At 56.7% G+C, this 14,396-nt stretch overlaps 1 protein-coding gene across 4 annotated transcripts in view; it reads left to right on the top strand.

Annotated features, from left to right (window-relative positions):
• Positions 1-14,396, top strand: part of CTBP2 (C-terminal binding protein 2) — a 155,534-nt gene that overhangs the window by 16,972 nt on the left and 124,166 nt on the right. Inside the window, exon 1 of one of the 4 annotated variants that reach the window (XM_032312451.1) lies at positions 7,392-7,445. The exons of the other annotated variants lie outside the window; for them this stretch is intronic. The gene's annotated coding sequence lies outside the window, so the exon portion shown is untranslated. Of the gene's footprint in view, positions 1-7,391; positions 7,446-14,396 lie in introns of those variants that run through there. 4 annotated transcript variants of the gene reach the window in all.

The raw sequence follows: 14,396 nt of genomic DNA, 5'->3' as shown, positions 1-14,396 counted from the left end.
TTTCTGAAAATGACCTGTTGAACAAAAATCTGCTTCTTCAGCAAATCGAGCTCCTGCTGTGCGCCAGCTTCCAGGCGAGAGCAAGGGGCGTTTATCCTGAACTTCAGCAACATAGTGGTGACCTTTCAAGAACTGGAATGGGCACAGGGGGCTTCTCCACGGCGTGGGTGGGCAGTAGGTGATGCGGACCTGCTGGAGGGATTGACACTCGCAGCGTTCTCTCCCCTGTGACAGAGGATGTGCTGTGCAGAGGTTAAGAACATAACCTCAAGCGGGCCCTTCGGTCCGGGACACCTGCCCCCTGGTGAAGTTCTTCGGAAGTGACCCCACTTCCTTGTGCCCGAGGGTCTTCACGGTGGGGTGATAGGAGCTCAGGGAATCTGGGAGGGAGAAGTGAATGAATGCGTGGTAAGCCCTTGACATACGCCTTGAGGAAGATCTCCAGTGTGGGCATTACTGTTACTCCTATTAATTATTACTGATGTTATTATTACTGTTCTAGTAGTAGTTAATGTTGGAGTGCAGAGAATGAGGTGTGGGGGTGGGAAGGACCCTGTGTCTGAAGAGGCAAAGAGGGGGCCCAGAGGGTTGTGGGGTGGCCCTGAGTTCAGATCACCACAGCCAGACATGGGTTTTGTTTTTTTTTTTTTTAAGATTTTCTGTACTTATTTGCATACATACGCACGAGAGGGGGAGAGAGAGAGAGAGAGAGAGAGAGACAGACTCCCCGCTGAGCAGAAACCCCGATCTGGGGCTTGATACTCACCCTGAGATCATGACCTGAGCCGAAGGCAAATGCTTCACCGACCGAGCCACCCAGGGCTCCAAGACATGGCATTTTAGTGATGGCTGTGGGGCCTGGGGCACTGGACCCGCTGTGGCCTTGGTGGGCAACGTGGGGATTGGAGGAGCTGTCGGAAGAGTCTTTGGCGCTCAGACTGACTGGCCTGGCAGGTGGTGGTGCTTGGGCTGCGTGCCTGGTGGGTCGTGCGTGGGGGCTTCTGCTCAAGCCCTCGGGCTGCAGGGTGGCTCGGTTGTCCTCTTCAGCCAGCTCATTTCACACCAGAGCTTGACCGTCTCATTCTGGGCTCCCAGACATGACCCTGTTACGTTCCTCTGCAGAGAAGCCCGGGTGCCAAGATAGGGCTGAAGGCTGTTTTGTCATGGTCACTTTATCCTCCGTGCCCCCCCCCCCCGCCCCTATTGGTCATCTTCAGGGACAGGCGTGGTGGTGATCCTCTATAAAAGGGGCCAGCAAGCGAAGGCTCAAGTCTTGTCCTGGCTCTGCCCTCAGCTTGCTGTGTGACCTTGGGTGAACTCCAGCACTGCCCCTCTGTTTCTCCCTCAGTGGGAGTCCCTGAGTTCTTTGGATTGGGGTATGCTTTGGGGTCTCTCCCTATGGGGACTCCTCTGGTTAGGGGGACCTCCAGGGGCTCTCGAGGGCTACTGACTGGCTCTTGCATGCGTGTCCCACACTTCCTTAGGATGACAGTGGCAGTCCTCAGCAAGGGTAGACCCAACCCCACTGGGGATCTTCCTGAAGGGAGCAGGGAGGGGCTGGGAGAGCCTGTCCATTCCTGACTGGACCGGATGCCTTTGCACTTAGATTAAAGGGACCTCCTCTGAGGATGGAGGAGACTTTGGGGATAAGGTCAGTCGAGGCACAGTGCTTGGGGGAGTCTCAGTTCTCCTTTCCCCCATGGCGGCAGTGAAGTGTCTTCCCTGATAAGATTGTTCCAAAGCACCGCTGAGTTTCTCGGGGACACGGCCAGCGTGTGTGCAGTGGGGTCCTTCCTGCCCGTGTGGAGACCCTTCTGGGGGTGGGGATTGGGACGGAGGTGATTTCCCCGGGGGAGCTGGAGGTTTGGGTCCCCGTTCTGGGATTGCAGTTGACTGCCCAGGGGAGGATGTCTATTTTATTACTTGTTTTGGTCTTTCGTGGGGATGCACTTTGAGAAACTTTCACACAGGTGTAATTTTCCTCTGGTCAATTTCACCCCTCCCACTTGCTGTTCTGCAAGTTTGGCCAAAGATGAGTACAGCACGTGGCTGCAGAACCAGTTCCAGCACCGAGGAAAGTTGTCCTGTGTTCACGGCTCCCCCCTGCCGGCTTGCCCCTGCCGGCCTGCCCCTGCCGGCTTGCCCCTGCCGGCCTGCCCCTGCCGGCCTGCCCCTGCCGGCCAGCCCCTGCCGGCCACGGAGGAAATTGCCCCTTTTTGTCAGTAGAAAGGCCAAGTCTCGAAAGTTCGGTGAGGTAGCTAGATGTGGCCTGTGAGGCACATCTTTGATGCCCAGGGGTCTTACTTGGCTCAAGGGGCTCTCCAGTCACAGCGGATAGACCTCCCTGAGGAGCAGGCACCAGTGCCATCCCAAGAATGTCCGAGACTCAGGCATTTGGCCCAGGCTGGATAAGGTGGACCCGGGGTCAGTCCCTGCAGTTGGAATCTTCTCTGCCCCAAGAAACCCCCAAAGGTCGTCTTTTCTCTCCCCAGAGGGGTGAGTTCCAGACCCATACATATAGGCCAGGGTGCTTCTCAGGCCATTGTCCCCGGGACAGCTGCTCACCCTCCTCCACACAGTGTCCTGCCAGCCCCTCTTGGAAGGTGCCCAGAGACGGGTGCTCCTCTGTCCACCCCGGCTGCTGGCTCCAGGGCCAGAGGGATCAGGAGCGGCCACCACGTCACTGCTGGCAGCTTTCTCCTTCCTCCTCCTTGGGGGAAGTGGCTTTGGAGCAGGCAGGCAGCGTACTTACTGGGTGCTGTGGCCATTCGTGTTCTGTGACTCCTGGGGGCATGGGGCAGTGGGAGACACGCGGGTCCCCTTTTGCCTTCTTGCAGTGGTTTGGGGGAGAGTCTGGAGGGGCTGGAGGACTTCCCTGTGGGAAGGTCAGCGGCTGCCAGACCCAGCGGTGGGCTGCCCGCTCAGCCTCCCAACCCCAGTACCTCTGCTCCAGGTAGGGTCAGGGTCTCTGAGGAGGGGTATTTAAAGAGGCAGTGGGGACATGCAGGAGAGCGTGCCCCCGTCACACCGCGTGGGGGGCCAAATCCACTGGCTCTCTCCATGGTATTTAATATTCTCCTATTTCCGTTCAGTTGGGAGGAATTTTATGAAATGAGTCTGGGAATTTTTTTAAATTGCTAGCTGGGGATTGCTACATTTATTGATTTTCCGGTTGCTGCTGGAAATGTCTTCAGTCCTGGTTTTTGCTTCCCCACTAGGGCCCCAGCACTTAGGGTGGGTGAGAGCATTCCTCCTGCTGGAGGAGCTCACGGTGCATCGTGTGTGTGTCTGTGTGTGTCTGCGTGTGTGTGTGTCTGTGTGTGTGTGTGTATGTGTGTTTTAGGAAGCCCTTTGATGCCTGCGAGCTCTGACTCAAACTGACCTTGGTCCTAGCCTGAAATTCACGTCTAAGCATCCTTGGCCTCTGGGGGGTGGTTGTCTGTGGGCTGCCATCCAGTGAGTAGTTGGAGACGCAGACACATGCATATTGGACTTGGGGAGCTTCTCAGTACAAGGACACTGGAGCCTCGGGTTAGTGGCAGGAAGGTTGGCATCCCCTGTCCTGGGGGCTTCAGAGGACAGTGCTGTCCCAGGCTGGAGAGCCTGCAGGGTGTGGCTACAGTACAGTCTCCTGGGCACACCTTGCTGTGACAGCCTTGTAACTGCGGTTCCCTGCGCCACCCTTGGGGAGGGGTGGGAAGACTTCACCTGCTCAGAGGCTGGAGTTTTATGGGAAAAGTTGAATGTCTGCAGGTAACAGAGAAAAGTGTTTGATGTTCTGAAGGGTGTCAGTAAGCCAGACAGCGCCATCCATGGCAGTCCGAGCTCTGAGTGGGTCTTGGCCCGTGGCGGTGGCGCACAGCTGTGAGCGCACAGTAGGACGGCGGTTCCAGGCTGTTCCGGGCCTTCCCAGGCCGTCCCTCTCCGCTGCCGTGGGCTCCACGGCTGTGTCCACAGGGTAAATTCTAGGTGAGAAGCCACTCCCTTGGGTGGATCCTGCCATTCCAGCGGCCTGGGAGGGAAGGGAAGGGGCGGGAAGGGGCAGCCGCTGTGCCTGGCCGGCGGGGTGAGCCCGGAGCTGCCCTGTACGCCCCGGCCCAGCTGGAGGACAGGAACATCCCGAGGTGTGCACGTTGTCAAATGACTGTTTCAAAGGGAGCCCGTTAAGAAAGGCCTTGGCTTGTGTTCGGGAGTACTGAAAATACATTCCTCAGGTAGATAAGTAATCGTACAGCTGGGTTTTCTGGAGTACCGGAGTGTACCGAGGAGGAGGATATAAAAATAAAGGTACTTGGTGCGTCCGTAGTAAGGGCAGCGAAATGCCGCTCACGGGCTGACTGTTCTCTGTGTGTTTGGCTCAGGGCAACTCGGTGGCTCGCTGGGACAAGGGTGTTCAGGGACGGCTGATGCGCGGGAACCACAGGGGGGCCGGACGCAAAAGTGCACCTCCGCAGAGCTGACCATCCGAGCGAGCCTGTGCACGGGCACGCCGGTGCGTTTGCGTTCCCCGAGTTGTGCGTGCAGCTCACACCCGGGAGCTGTGAAGCTTCGAGGCTCTGGGAGCAGACGGGCGCGTCAGGGCCTTGCTCTCTGAGGGCACTTTCCTTACCCGTTTACATCTGGGGAGTGGTTTGCTGGTCTCTTTTTTTTTTTTTTTTTTAAACCTTTTGGCTTGGAGCAATTTCCCCTCCGGTTATGGTAATTTTCCTTTCCTAATATGTAAATTGATTACAGCAGCTCTTTCAAGTCTTGCTCATTTGATTATCCATGAGCCTCCTTCTGCCTCTTATTTAAAACTTATTTTTAGCACAGTCCTTGAAACCTCAGTGTGAGACTGTCCATCTTCTGCTCTCTGAGCTGCCGAAGGTCGTTTTAATCAGCCCCATCCACCAGTTGCCTTGCGAGTCAGGCTACCGTGGGAGGGACGGGGCCGAGGGACAGGGCCTCCTGGATGAGCCTGGGCTGCTCGGAGTGCCAGCCTGTTGCCTTCCGCTCCCGGCGGGACAGGGACAGGCGCACTTGACCGGACCAGTGGCCGCCTGGATCCGGGCAGCTCCATTGACGCCGAGGTTCTAGGGCGGGGAGCAGACACACTGTTGTCACCAGCCAGCCCCCAGGTGGGCCGACCCTTGGCAACCTGCCATCAGTCTGAGCAGGACCTTGTGTCATTAGGTGCCTGTCTGCCGCCTGGCCAGGGGTGTGCTTTCGATGCACGCTGATTTACCAGGGTCTGGTAAATCGGGGGTAGGGGGAGAGTGTGTCTGCGTTCGGGGGTGCAGAGGTATCCCTCGGCCCATCCCCGGGGGCCATCTCCACTGTGGATTTTCACAGGGCCGCCTTCGTCAGCCGCCAGTGACACCCGGGTGTTTTTTGGAGTGTCACCTCGATAAGAATAAAAACGGTTTTTTTGGTGCTTGATTGGATTTGTTTGCTAGAAGATTAGTACAAAAGCAGGAAGGAAAAAGAGTGTGTGGTGGAGGTGATTGCTAGAGACTGGCAGAAGGTTATTTACGGATTTCTGCTGACAGTCCTTGTTTAAAGGACTTCCCTGCGAGATTTATGAAGCCTTTCCAATTTATTGTCTTTCCAAGTAAGGTAAGCAAATAAATAGGTAATTCTCTTTTATTATAAACCTCGCCAATGTTAGATTAAAAATAAGAGGAAACTGGGCTCCGTTTTTCCAGCCCAGTGTGTTTCTGGAATTTGGAAAGCATCTTGGAAAGCCTTTTTGTTTTGTTTTTGGCCGAGGCACACTGTGCATTTAAAAGATAAAGTCTGACCCTTGATATATGGTGTGTGTTGTTCACCGTCCTTGAAGGGGACCAGCTGCTGGCTGCCTGGTGGGGGATGGAGACAGTGGGGACAGGGGGCTGGATGTTGAGCCAGGGGTCCCCAAGACCCTGCTCTGGGTTGGGTCCCTGTGGCTGCGCCCAGAAGGGGGACCCACATCTCTTGAGGCCTGGATCATAGCCCTCCGTAAAACACAGAACCCGTTCTGATCAGACTGGAGCTTTTCTTCCTAGACCTTCTTCTGTCACCTTGATTTCCCTGTCCCTTTTTCTTTTGAGACCCTTCTCTGAAATTCTTGGTGCTTTCCACGCTTTCGTGAAGTGTGATTTGGGCACCATTGGTGTGTGAAGGACCCAGTTGGGGAACTTAGGTTTTTAGGTAAGCAGGAACATACTATTTTGTAAAAAATAAACATCTCATCTTGGAGATGATGTCACTGCTGAAGATTTGGGCGGGGAGAGTTTGGTGACCTGGACCCTCCTAAAGCTACCCCCCACCCCCAACCTCCGCCTACCCAGAGCCCACTGGAAATCGCTCTGGCCTCTCTCAAGGCTACAGGCAGTACATCTGGAGAGACATCCTGTTAGCCTCTGGGGAGAACGTGTTGTATGTGTCTGTCCCTAGATGTCCATGGCTGAGTGGAGCCATTTTGGAGGGAGTCCTAGTTAGTGTTCGTAACAGACTGTGGGGTCCTCAATCTGTAGCCCCTGGCTTGTGGTGGGTGTATAGTGTGAGTTCAGGGACGTCTCTGCGGGGTGGATTCAGGAGTAAAATCGCACCCGAATAGGGGGTCTGGAAGGTGCTGAGAAGGGTAATCCCGAGAGAGTGGGCTATGTGGGGTGGCTTTGCTTTCCTTGTTGCCTCTTCCTTCTCTGGGCACACGGAGAAGTGGACCTTTCCTCCTCCCAGGGCTCCTGAGCTGTTGGGGGGTGGGACGAGGCACAAAGTGTGGCCGAGGCGGAGCCAGGCCTGGGGACGGCAGCCTGATAAAGCCTGACATGGTCCTGTCCACAGGGAGCAGATCTCCCCACCAGAGGACAGTGAGCAGGGTGGGGAGCCAGGCAGGGGTGAGGCGTGGGGGGGCGCGGGACCCAGGCTCCTGGCCACATGCACTGAGGTCAGGGAAGGCGTCTTGAAGGGAGTGGCCTGTGGGCTGTCAGTTGCAGGTGGCCGTGAGGAGGGACTGCTGAGTTCCCTCCAGCTTGTCTGTCCCGGAGGCTGCCCTGCCCTCCACCTGGCCCCCTCCGGCCCCATCTTCCTCATCCCTGTCTGGACCTGACATCACCTGGGAGCTTTGACAGAAGGTCTGAGCCTAGCCCCCACCTTCAGGTTCCGAGTCCCCGGTCTTGGGGTGGGACCTGCCTTGGGTCGTTTGAAAAGCTCCCAGATGATTCTAATGGGCAGCCAGACAGAGCCACCGCCCAGCTTACCAGCCCTCAGCTGGGGCCGCTCGCCCCTCCCCTTTCTGCCCGTGGCCACAACGGCGGAGGGGGGAGAGGGCCTGGCCGAGATAGCCTTCCCGGGAACACAGCTTCTCAGACACGCATCTGACGTGACAGGTACACCTGTCCTGCAGGGCCAGATGCCAGGTGACCCAGAGCCGCTCACCGCCCAGTGTCAGAAGCGGGAGCCACTGGCCAGTTTCCCACCAACAGGTGAGGGTCTTTGGGGCTGTGCCATTTCCTCTGCAAGGCCCTCGTGGAGCCAGAGTGGGGTCAGGTTTGCGGACAGGTGGCCGTGAGCACGAGAGGGGGCAGGGGGGCGGGGGGAGGCCTAGTTGCTGGGATTCCAGCTGCCTCAGGGCCCCTCCTGCTTATAGGAAAGGAAAGCTGCGCCTCCTGCCTTCCGGGAGCGTCCAGATCTTCCTGTCCGGGTCAGTGGTCAGTGGGCAGGAAAGTGGGCTCTTGCTTCGGGAACAAAGCTGGAGGCAGGGCTCAAGCCGGTGGACCTCGCAGGGCTCCATCCCTGGGGGTGGGTGTGAGCCCCAGAAATGGCTCTAGCCAAAGGGATGGGGTGGGGAGGGTCTTATATGCATTTTTTAGGGAAAGAACCCAACTATCAGTAGTTCTCGCAGGAGCCTGGGACCTAATGTTTAGAGCCCCTGCGTGGGGTTCTGTGTCGGTGGGGGTGGGGTGGGGAGATGTGGGACGGGACGGGGAGGCAGCGAAGGTTGTGGGGTGGGTGCTGAAGGGGGAGCAGGGGAAGCCCTGAGGAGCTGCCAGGAATTGTCTGCTTGCAGGACACTGGGCTTTGGTTTTGGTGAAGGCCCTGGGCTGGGGGAGGGTTGAGGGGAGCTGGGGCCCCCACAGAGCTGGAAATGTGATTCCAGGACCAAGGAGAGGCTCTTCTAGCTGGGCTGAGTGGGTGGCCGTGTCCCTTGGCCCCCCGTGGGATGTGATCTGGCTGCCTCCCCTTTATTAGGAAAGGGAAAGGGTTTGGGATTCTAATAATCCCAAGATCCTGGATGAAGCTCTGGTGTGGTGGGGCAGGGGCAGCCAGGGGGCAGGGGCAGCCGGGAGGCTGGGCTGAGAGGACGCAGCTGGGGGCCCCCCTCGGGCCACCTGGGTGGGGGGGGAGGGGTGGCGGGAAGCGGAAGTGTCCGTGGGAGTCCGTGGGAGTCCGTCTTGAAGCCTGATCGCATTTCACCGTATTCCTCCTGCCCTGCTGGCCTTTGCCGGGCAGGTCACGAGTGGCCTTCCACTGGGTGCTCTGGAGTTGAGCTCAGTTTGAATCTCTGCTTTTGCTGCCATGGACTGTGGCACGAGGCTCCGAGCCCCCGTCTCCGGGTCCGTGAGTCGGGCGTCCTGACAGTGACCCGACGCAGAGGCCGCCGGACTAGAGGACGTGATGGGTGTGAGGGCTGCAGCTGTGTGGGGCCGCCCGGCGGGGCTGCCTAGATCCTGTGGACCCACAGCAAGTAGAAAACACCGTGCCTGTGGCTTTCAGATGCTTGTGTTTGTTCCTGCTGCCGACATGCGTTTCAAATCTGATCTTGTTTCCCGCTTAAAATCATACGAGTGAAGGTCTTCTATGCTTTTTATGTGCCTTTTTGGAACCAAACTTCACTGTCCACGCAAAAGAAAAAAACAGACACAAATGAACTCCTGTAATCTTGGGGCCACGGCCAGGAAGTCTCTGTCAGGCGCAGAATTCAGTTAATGGTGTGTGGATTCCCACACGTTAGGTTCCAGGAGGAACACAGTAAGAAGCAGCCACTTTCTTGTCCACATGGAGCTCCCAGTCTGGAGAGATGGCTTTGCTTGTTTTTGTTTTGTTTTGTTTTGTTTTGTTTTAAGGAAGCTCTCAGACTTCGGGGTACCTTTTTGTAAAAACAGTTCTGAATTTGTTAACTGTCTGAGGTAAAAACGTCATTTCCAGAGACCAGTCCAGTCTTTTTTATGGTGGTTTGTAGTCGACAGTTGTGTTCAGATATGTTCTAAGGACAGCCTACCAACCATGACCCCTGTTTCCAGATGGAGAAGATGAGGGTGAGGAAGGCTACCCAGACGCTCTCAGAAGAGCTGCCTCTGTGTGTGTCCGTGCTACCCCCACCCCTGCCCCGTCCCCTGCTCACTGCACTCTGGCACTATAGAAAGTGCTCGTGGAGTCACTGCTGAGGTTTAAGGCACACGGGATTCGGACACCGCGTAGAGGGTGGGCAGGCAGCTGAGTGGGGCCCTGGGGGAGTCTGGGCCCATCTGGGCTCGTGTCCCACTCGTATCCTCAGACACTTCCTGCACTTGGGGACCCTGCCGAGATGGATCGAGGGGCAGGAGCCTGCCTCTGGCCAAGAGGTTGACCAGAAATCTGTGCAGCGTCTTTTGACGGCTGGCCCACCTGCTGTACACACATTTGCACACGCCAGGCACCTGCGATCAGATTGAGCCATTTGGGCAGGATCCAGGGGGCTAGAGCTCCTCCACCGGCTTCCCTCACAGTCCGGGGAGCTGTGTGTAGGCAGCATGCCCAGGGCCAAGTTCAGACCCGCCTGCCGTAAGGGGACCCTTTGAACGGAGTCATCCATTCTGATTTTTCTTTTGGGGTATCTGTCACTTGCTGAAAAGAGTTCACTCTCTGGGGCTGTCATTCAAAGCATCATTTTGTGCTGTACCATTAGAATTTTCAGAGTGTTTGCTGATTTGCGTTTATTGAAACTAAATTCATTAGGATGATGTGAAAATAGCGCTCAACTGTTTACCAGATCGGATCCTTGTTTTTGATGTTTCCGTACATCATCTGTTCTCACTCGAATGTTGCAGAATTGGTTGATAAAGTGTTATGCAGATGAAAATCCATATTTTAGTGGAGTGTGGTTTTTTTTTTTAAATTCAAGTGAGTTTATAAGAATATTCTATCCAGGGTGCTTGATTTGCCATTTGAAGCGGAGCCTGTGTGGGTGTGAGGATACTGGAGGGCTGGAGGGTGGCTTGGTCTGGGAGAATGGGCAGATGGGCTGGGTCTGCACACAGGTGCAGGTGCTAAGTCAGGCTGGTTGGAACCCCCCCCCCCCCCCCCCCCCCCCGTAAGCTCTGGCAGGTTACCCAACCCAGCACAGGGGCTGGGGCCCCCAGTCTATGAGGTGGTGATGTCTGTCCTCCTTCCTGGGTTGTTGGAAGACTTCAACAGAAACAACATTGTTACTTCCTTGGTGTTCACCGTTCTAACATCTCCGGGATTGAACAGTCACGAAACGGATTGTGTCCTTAGTTCGATGGACGGTATCTTTTCTTTCTTGCTTTCGTTTTTTTTTTTTTCCCTTTCCTAGTGGTTTATGAAATAATGCTGGGTATCAGGTTTGATGGTATCTTAGACTTGTCGAACATGAAAGCATTTCGCAAACTTGAAAGTGTTAGGGTTGGGCCTTTTCCAATAAAACTTAGAACTTTTTAAGTCGATCAGTGAAAGTCAAGCTGCGACCAGATTTCCACTTCGATGCTGTGGTTGCATGGCCCCAGGAAAATGGAAGAGATGTGTTTCTAGAGTGGGCATCTTTTTTCAGGTCTGGTCCCATGGTCCAGTAACTTTAGATTCTTCTGTTCACAGAACCAGAGGCCTGTATTGGTCCCCAAATAAGCCTGTCCTGAGGCCAACTTAGCAGGTGTGTGTAGAGGAGATGACCAGATGTCCACTGGAGTCCCACACTTCCCTTCGCTGGTGGGGACCGAAGGCTGGGGTGGCTGCCTGGTGGCCACCTGGGCATCTCCCTGAAGGCCCAGGACCATTCCTGCCAGTGGAGTCCTGGTCAGAATAGGTGTCCCTTCCTGGCAGAAGTAATTCAGAAACAAGTGTGCTTTACCCACTTTTTCGGTTTCTGCCTTGACTGTCTAGCAGATCGCCTAGCATACTGAGTCCCTGTGAAGAGCTGCTGGTGGTCAGGAACACTGGTCCTTGTGTGACACGGAAATAAGCTCGTGTTGTGCTGAGCAAACCCTCGGATCTGGGTTGGTGGAAGCAGTGTGAACGTAACTGGTAACACCCTAGTTCGGGAAGTTGATGACCTTGATAGTTCATCCAAGCCAACCCTGCGTCACACTCTGCCTCTGTGAGAAGGTGGCTCCTTCTCCCGATCGCAGCCACCTCGTGTCCATTGACGGGCTTTGTCCTGGAGAGTCCCGTCTCCCACCCCGTCTTGTTTGCTGTTGGGCTGGGGGGCCCTCCTGCTAGGCTGTGAGTCCCTGAAGGTGGGCATCCTTGCAAGGCTCCCTGCCTCACACCTGCCAGATGCCAGCTACCCCTGTGCTGTGGGATGCAGCCAGGTGGCCCTGAGAGTGGATGGTCAGTGTGTGGAGAGTTCCAGATGAAGTCTCTGGTGGTAAAACTGTAGTGGGGTCGTGGTATGGGTGGCAGCCATGAAAAGGTGCCTCTGACAGCTTCTGGGAATGGAATCCACTGGGGGGCCATCTGGAGTGTGGCTTGGCATTCAGAGCCTCGGCTCCCATGGGCTGCCCCCAGCAGGGGGCCTAGCATGGAGGTGATGCCAGCCCTCCGTCTGTCCTTCCCTCCGTCCGTCCGTCCCTCCCTCCGTCCGTCCGTCCTTCCCTCCGTCCGTCCGTCCTTCCCTCCGTCCGTCCGTCCTTCCCTCCGTCCGTCCGTCCTTCCCTCCGTCCGTCCGTCCGTCCCTCCCTCCGTCCGTCCCTCCCTCCGTCCGTCCGTCCCTCCCTCCGTCCGTCCGTCCGTCCGTCCCTCCCTCCGTCCGTCCTTCCCTCCGTCCGTCCCTCCCTCCGTCCGTCCCTCCCTCCGTCCGTCCTTCCCTCCGTCCGTCCGTCCGTCCCTCCGTCCGTCCGTCCGTCCCTCCCTCCCTCCGTCCGTCCCTCCCTCCCTCCGTCCCTCCCTCCCTCCGTCCCTCCGTCCCTCCGTCCCTCCGTCCCTCCGTCCCTCCGTCCCTCCCTCCCTCCGTCCGTCCCTCCCTCCGTCCGTCCCTCCCTCCGTCCGTCCGTCCGTCCGTCCGTCCCTCCCTCCGTCCGTCCGTCCCTCCGTCCGTCCGTCCCTCCCTCCCTCCCTCCCTCCGTCCGTCCCTCCCTCCCTCCGTCCGTCCCTCCCTCCCTCCGTCCGTCCCTCCCTCCCTCCGTCCGTCCCTCCCTCCCTCCGTCCGTCCCTCCCTCCGTCCGTCCGTCCCTCCGTCCGTCCGTCCCTCCGTCCGTCCGTCCGTCCGTCCGTCCTTCTTTCCTTTTTTAAAGATTTATTCATTTGAGATGGGGGTTGGGGGAGACCCTCAAGCAGAGTTCCTGCTGAGGCTGGAGCCCGCACAGGCCTCAGTCAAGATCATGACCTGAGCCGAAATGACCAGTTGGACCCCCAGCTGACTCAGGCCCCCCAGGCCTTCCCTGTCAGACCGGGAGCCTTCCAGCTCTGCCCAAGCGGTCCCCTCTGGCCTGGAGCTGCACAGCCGGTGGAGGTTGCTCCTACCTGGACTCCTTCCTCCCCTGTGTCCTCTGCGGGAGCCCGACCCGAATCTCCCTCTGACTCCCTTCCCCAGGAGTCTTGCACAGCTCGTCTGTCTGCCTTGTATGTGGAGGACCCACCCTCAACGCACATCAGACTTTGTAAAGTAGGTCAGAGGGATCGTGCCCAGGAATTTCTTCTAGTTTGGGCAGCAAGCCATGCTTCTCTCCCAGTGCAGCTTGCCTGACTCAAAATGCGGGGCCTGTGCTTGGGGATTCCAGGTGCGGCCCAAGTCCAGTTCCATCAGGGTTCGGCTCCTTGCCTTTGCTTCACTGTTCCCGCCTCTCACACGTGCTTTTATTGTCCTTTGCCCGTCGTCCAGGTGAAGCATCTGGAAGTACAGTGCAGGGGGCGGCCTTTGGAGGGTCTGCGTGCCCTGTTTCGCTCAGGAACTCACATGCATTTTCTAGGCTTAATCCTTTAAAAGCCTCTTGAGTGATACAAGAAGCTGGTATGTCCAGCCCACATGTGACCTGTCCTGGGGACACACCTTGAGACGGAGGAGTCCCGACTTTGACAGGACATGGCCCTTCCGATGGCTGGGTGACAGCGGGTGGCATTCACGAGTGTTCCAAATGGGCCCTGGTCATCACTTGGCTCCTGGGGAGCTATTTATGCCCACAAGTGTGTGCCGCCCCCGAAGAGGCTTGGAGAAGGGACCCAAAACCCTGCCGGCTGCCCTTGGGGTTCCCCTTGCCTGCCTGGAGCCATAAGAACCCACACTACAGGGGCACGCCTTTGACCCTGTACTCAGACAGTGGCTCTTTTCCTGGGTGGGGGCCTCCGGGTTTATTAGCCCGCACTGGCACACAGTCCGAAGCAAGCCCTCGGCCTCGCCTTCTGGGACTCAGAAGTCTGCTTGTGGACTGCGTGGATGACTGCGTGACGTTATGTGGTTCCCACACTTGAATTTGGGTGAACGTTCTGCCTGGGCTGCCCAGATTCCTGCTCTTGATGGGGAAATGGCCCCTGCCCTTCAGGGTTCCTGTGTGCCTCATTCCAGAGACAGGACTTTTGTGGACAGACCTGCATGAAAGGCTCCCCGAGTGGACACGATTCTGCTGTGAGCATGCGTGCCCACCCCAACCCGAGGGCTCAGATGCTCCCGCCCTCTGCCTAGCAGCGTGGCTTTTCCTTGGCTACATTTCTTGGCTGCCTTTCCGGATCCTGCTCACCTTTACCTGGGCGTGCATCTCCTTACCTGACAGGGACTTGCTTGTGGTTCTTCTTTGTTTTATTTATCTTTGAGGTGAAACTTCGGGAAGGTGTTGGGGGAGGCATGTGCTAAAAGGAAACTCATAGATCCCAAGGATGCCGATTGCTTCATTGGCAAATGCACACACCTGTGCCCTTTCGAGATCCAGAACATGGTGTTGCTCCAGAAATTTCCCTCCTGGCCCTTCCCAGGCAGTCCTTACTCCCGTCTCTCCGATCACCTCGGGCAACCCCAACCGCCCCCATGATTAATTTTGCTTGTTTGTGAAACCAATACGATGTAACATACATGTAATTCGTGTATATCATACCACATGTCCCTTTTTTGCAAAAGCCTTTTCTACAGCAATATAGTATTTTTGAGCTACTTGAATGTTTCATCTGGGGCAGGTGACTGCCCCTTCTTAGTGGCTGAGTGGGATTCCCTGGTGGGAATCTGCCACCCTGTT

Source organism: Mustela erminea, chromosome 14, assembly GCF_009829155.1.
Source record: "Mustela erminea isolate mMusErm1 chromosome 14, mMusErm1.Pri, whole genome shotgun sequence".
NCBI classification, from domain to species: Eukaryota; Metazoa; Chordata; class Mammalia; order Carnivora; family Mustelidae; genus Mustela; species Mustela erminea.
The sequence above is the reverse complement of the archived record's forward strand: the minus strand, read 5'-3'. Positions and strand labels throughout refer to the sequence as shown.